General features: G+C 37.0%; 1 protein-coding gene across 3 annotated transcripts in view; it reads right to left on the minus strand.

Annotated features, from left to right (window-relative positions):
- Window positions 1-5,053, minus strand: part of LOC149785700 (very long chain fatty acid elongase 4-like) — a 37,187-nt gene extending 32,134 nt beyond the window's left edge. The window contains exon 1 of one of the 3 annotated variants that reach the window (XM_089979563.1): window positions 4,905-5,053. The gene's annotated coding sequence lies outside the window, so the exon portion shown is untranslated. Of the gene's footprint in view, window positions 1-4,679; window positions 4,794-4,904 lie in introns of those variants that run through there. The other 2 variants (XM_089979565.1, XM_089979564.1) reach the window with 2 other exon arrangements.
- Window positions 5,054-5,135: the final 82 nt, after the last annotated feature.

Below are 5,135 nucleotides of genomic sequence, written 5' to 3' on the forward strand. Positions count from 1 at the left end.
CACAAGAACTGGTCACTTCTTCCCTTTCATTAATATACATGTACCTAGTATTTTCTATCATGCAACAGGGATGAAAACTGCAATTAGTCCCTATGTTTCCAGATGAGACTATAGTTACCCCATGCTACATTACCATTTTATGCTGTTAATCCCCCCCAACCACCACCACCCAACCAAACATGATGCCCAAGAAATCCTGAGATCACTCATCACAAACCATGGGAAAAAATATACTATTCTATCTTATCACATATGGCTGCCTGTGTTAAAATATACTATTCTATCTTATCACATATGGCTGCCTGTGTTAAAATATACTATTCTATCTTATCACATATGGCTGCCTGTGTTAAAATATACTATTCTATCTTATCACATATGGCTGCCTGTGTTAAAATATAATATTCTATCTTATCACACATGGCTGCCTGTGTTAAAATATACTATTCTATCTTATCACATATGGCTGCCTGTGTTAAAATATACTATTCTATCTTATCACATATGGCTGCCTGTGTTAAAATTTCCTCGTTTCTCATGGATAAGCACATTTCCTGGAACATTCACCCAACATGACTTTGAATGCTGACTGATTGAGTCAATCTGATATCCTCTTCCAAAACAGTCACTTACTGATTGATAAATGGTCACCTCCATCAAGTGCTTATTTCAATGACTCACTGATAATGTATTTTTATTTCTACATATTCATAAGAAACAAAGAAATATTCCCACTGGCAGCCTAGGGTGGAAGGAGAGAGTAGTGTAAGTTGGTTCTCTGGCTTGCTATCGTGGTAGACAGGTCACATGTCTGACATTTAACTAATTGCCAAATTAATCTGGCTAAGAAATCTGGGTTGCCTTCTGTAGAAATTTTCTCCATTACTGTTTGTTGCATATGTTATGAAAATACATTTTAATGTTTCTATATTTTTTGTATTGTCATCCTTATTAGATGGCAATTACCATATAAACTTGCTTATAAGTCAAGTCAAAGTGCAAACAACAAAGATCCTGATCTGCCATATCATAATGCAACTGCAGATTATGGTATATGTTGCTTGTTCTACTGATTACTCTGAACAAACTGCAGAGAACCAGATCTGCCAGAGCATTATGTAACAGCAGCTTTGCGTCTATGCAGTTTACAGCTGAACTTGTCTTAAGCAAGTACATATGGTATGCATCACTTATAAAATACTGTATGGCCTTTATACTAGTTACCATTCTAGGCGAGAAATAGAAAAAGGGCATTATACCTGGTTGGTATGAAGCCATGCCATTGTTAAGATAATTATAGCTAATGGTACAGCATTTCTTAAGAAGAATCTTGCCAAATTTAATAAAAATTGTTCAGTCATTCTGGAAATAAATTAAAATATGTTTTCTACCTAGTTGCAAAGCAAGCCACACCAATGCTAGATTAATCACCCCAGACACAAATATAGTACAGTATGTCCTAACATGAGTGACGTAAATGATACATTATATGCAAAAAAAGTCTTCAAGGTAGACAACTGAAATCTGTTTGCAAAAAACATTCTTATTCTTTAGTGACCTTGATCTTTGACTTTATACCCACAAATCATTAAGTTTCTTCCTTGCCTCAAGTGTAAGTCATCCACAACGTTTGATCAATCTCTGTCATGTCGAACCAATCGTACTCTGCAAAAAACATTTTTCTTCTTCAATAGACCTTGGATCTTTTGAAGATAAAATTGACAGGCTTCTTCCTTACACCAAGCACAAGACATCCATAACTTTGGTCTTTGTCTGTGATAAAGAGCCTATGTTATTGTGCTGAAACCATCTGTCTTTATTCAGACACAGTGACCTTGACCTTTGATCTAAAATTGAAAGGGTTCTTCCTTCCCACAAGTGCAATCCATCCATTTAGTCCAGATATGTGATGTAGGCCTAATTTATTTACAGAAACAGTGTTTAATTATTTGGTCAAGTGACCTTGATCGTTGATCTCTTGACCCCCAAAATTGATAGGCTTCTTCCTTACCCCAAGTGCAAGCCATCAACAAAGTCTGGTACACGTAGATGAAAGAGAACTCAATATTTTGTGAGGAAACCATTTTTCTTCTTTCAGTCAGTGACATTTGGCCTTTTGACACCATAACTGATAGGCTTCTTCTTTACCCCAAGTGCAAGATGACCACAAAATGTGCATAAGCATAGATGGTGGAGAACTCAAGCAACAGAAACCAGTTTTCTTTTTACAGTCGCAGTGATCTTGACCCTTTTCCTCTAAATCAATAGTATTCTTCCTAACTCCAAATGCAAGCCATCCACAAAGTTGGCAACTGTAGATGGTGGAAAACTTAAGTTATTTTGCACAAAGAATTTTTTTTACAGGCAAACAGATAGACATTATATTAATATATCCCCGCCTAATGGTGGGCCATCTTTGTTAGCCAAGGTTCCGATAACATAAATGTATCTACACCTTGATGTATCAAGCAGATATTTCTGTGCTTCAGGTACGTGAATTTCACTGGATGCAGTGTCAGTTTACCACATCCAATCAAAATTAACACAACTTGAATGGGCAGATAAATAATAAATTTTCCACTGCCTGTCCATATTTGCACAAATACCTTTGATTCAAATACACCTAGTGTAATGGTTTCCCTCTGGAACACAGTCATACTTTCAATGTTAAACTTACAAAGTATCTATTTTAGGTCATTGCCTCCACCATTTTCAGCTGATGTACAATGCACCATGCTATTGGTTAGTTGGCATTACATACTAAGGGAGGTAAGTCATGAAATCAAAAAGATGTTGCTAGGACAAAGCACCAATATATCTGTTCAACCTGCCAAGGTGTAACTAGGGTTATCATATTGGAACCTTTGCTAGTGAAGATGATGGTGGGCATATAAAAAAAGTTCAAACCATATTTAATCAGAACTATCTCAGCCATTCTAAACAAGAATGTGCCTATGTTGGATTTTTAACGAAGCTTTAAAACAAATTCAGTCATGTAGCTACGATGTCTGCAGTGTGGCAGTTTATAATGATGTCTAGAACTGGGGCATCATGCCACAGACATGTAGTATGATGTCCCACCCAGTCACATTATCCTGACACCAGGCTGACCAGTCTTAACACTATCTTATTAATGCTGAGCACCTAATGAGGCAGCTGTGAGAACCATTTTTATAATTCTTTTGTATGACACTAATAGGGTTAAAACCATCAACCTCCTACATCCGAGGAGGACGCTGATCTACCTGCTAGGCCACTGAAGTGGTCTCTAAAAAAACAAGCTGAAAATATGGCATAAACAAATGCCATGCCATTGTTATTGCAGTCACCCCACATATCTTATGGAGGATAACCTAAGAAAAATACATACCCAACTGATCAAAATCAGCTCAGCTGTTGCTGAAAGCATGTTTTCCATATGATTGCAATGGAAGCCAGTCACTATTCCTAGGAGTGCAATTTCAATCATAGTTCTGGTAGAATGTGCTGAGAAATAGTCCATGTTCGATAAAAACTGACCCACCCATTCTAGAGATTGCTAAGAAAGACAACAATTTTTCATTACTGTGAAAGTCATCCTGGAAAAGCCAATCCTATTATGTCAGATCAAAACTGCTTCAGCTATTCCACAAATTAGGTTTCCATAATGACATATAGAAGCAACACTACTGCCTGAGTAGCCACCTGATACATAATTTTGTTAGGAGATACCCTCATTAACATTCCTGCCAAGTTTGAATTAAACTGTGACAGCGTATTTAAGATGTTTATGGTAGCTGATGGAAAATCAAAACCAGACCATTCAGTGACATTATAGCCAGGTAAGCTCAAAAAATGTTGGACACCAAATTATTTACAGATAGTATAAATTTAGTCAAAAATGCTATAGCAACCATCTTCTTACAAATTCCTGGCCCCATAGATCCATACAAATATATACAAAGGTCTATCGGTTTGTAAGGACAGCTGCTAAATGGTCTCTTGGTTTCTTTTATAAAAGGTTAAACTATACATAAGTTTGGGGCTGATTTATTGGACTAGAATAATGGTGGATCATGCTTAATGATTAGCGGTATAGTGTATATGGATTAATGTATAAGCATCATTGGTGGGATAGATGCTAAAACAGTGAAACAGCTGTTGGATTTAATTTTCAAGCAGGGGGTTGGCTGGGCTTTTATGAAACAAAATGTCCTCTCCACTAATATCTTGAGAAAAAAAAAGATATTTCTGCACAGATGTTTAAAAAAAATGATTATATTAGTTGACAAAAAATAAATTAGCTTCAAATACAAGGAAATAAAGTTTCCTGGATCGTTCAGTGGATGAAACGTAGTCTCCTCCCACACCCAAAAATTAAGGTCCCAATTGGGAGAATTACATTTGTGGGTAAAAAATACCTCCCAATGATATTTGAAAAAAAGTAGGTTCTTGTTCAATGTTGCACCTTGAGTGAGCCCTGTATACATTGTTCCACCCCAAACTGCAATTTCCCTTAAATTTAACAAATCTTCATATCTTGATAATTTAGGGAAACTAATGCACCTGAAATGTCCCCATAACAGGACAACCAAGGTCCAATACAGCCTGTAGTCGACAAGTTCTCTACACACCCATTATGTGCACATCAGTATATCTGCTCGAAATTACTCGTTGAGAGAGAGAGAGAGAGAGAGTACCTAAGCCGAAATAACGAGGTATTAATGTTTTGTCAATGTTAGTTCAATGCATCGGTTATGTCAGAAGAGATTGTACGTGAACGGGTCGATGTCGATAAAAATAGTAACATCCCGCTATCGTTAGGATATCCCTCTTCTAGATAGGATGTAGCGTGTGAGCTGAAAATAGTAAGTTTCACCTCGTTTTCTTAATCAGAATGATATAATAAAAATAATATAACTAACCTTACTGATGGATCCAACTAGTGTATCAAAGCATGGAAACAAGTTCAGCACTGTCTTAGACGAATTCCCCCGTTGCTAGTGGCAACGCCAACACAAATAGATATGCTGAAACAAGAGACATCCCTGACCCTTGAAAGAAATAAGCAGTGCGAGTCCAATCAACTCCATGGACTGCGGGTCATCCAAATAGGTTGATTTGATCCGCGCAATCTGATTGGTTGTTTCCACACG

This window comes from Sinohyriopsis cumingii, chromosome 13 (assembly GCF_028554795.1).
Source record: "Sinohyriopsis cumingii isolate HCF-2022 chromosome 13, ASM2855479v2, whole genome shotgun sequence".
NCBI classification, from domain to species: Eukaryota; Metazoa; Mollusca; class Bivalvia; order Unionida; family Unionidae; genus Sinohyriopsis; species Sinohyriopsis cumingii.